Here is an 873-nt window from a genome sequence, read left to right as displayed (position 1 = left end):
GAACTTTTGCAATATTGAAAGAAGTTTCTAAAGGGAAAGATATATCTATGTAAAAATCCTCAGTCCAGTTGTCCCACATGCTTAAAAATGAGAGATTAACTTGCTGGGTCTTTACTGAAGGAAAATGCAGTTTTTCCTTCTTTGTCTGCTTTTACTAAAATCAGGATTTCTCTAAGTAATGGTTATCATAATATGGGTGAACACATCTGTGCTTACAGCTTATGACACCTCAGGGTATGTTTATCTCCACTCTGCTTTTATGGCTCACAGCACCCCAGAGTGCAGCAAGCTCCTAATGGCTCTACAAAGCAAAGCCAGTAATTTTTTACCACTTAAGACAGTTACTATTCCAGATGATGATTACAAGTTCGATGGGATTTTGTTCTTCCTCTACATTGCTTACCCCAGATTGTTTAATAATTATATGTAGTACCATAGTCCTGAGAGATATACTTTCTGTCCACATGGCCATTTTCATACAAGTGAATATACCGAAATGTTCATATTTCATATTCAAATTTAATAATTCAATCATTGTAGGTCAGGTGGCAAGATCTAAAGACAAAAGACAATAAAAAGCAATATTTCTCTCAAGGTCTCAGTGGAAATTACAATGATGCTTAAAATTTAACAACAAAAATGCATTATTAAGATAGGATAAAAGTACCAACTCAGATTTGTGTGTGAGACTGATAGCATCACAATTATTTCCTTTGTGTTTGAATTTTACTGTATAATTCTATGGTAAAATCTCAATGGACCACCACTTCATGAGAGTTCTTGTATAAAATTGTATTATATATATGTTATATATGAATATATGGGTATACATGTTATATATCTATATAAAGGTATATATATGTCATATATATG

Source organism: Myotis brandtii, unplaced genomic scaffold (genome assembly GCF_000412655.1).
Source record: "Myotis brandtii unplaced genomic scaffold, ASM41265v1 scaffold69, whole genome shotgun sequence".
Taxonomy (NCBI): Eukaryota; Metazoa; Chordata; class Mammalia; order Chiroptera; family Vespertilionidae; genus Myotis; species Myotis brandtii.
Note: the sequence above shows the minus strand (reverse complement) of the source record.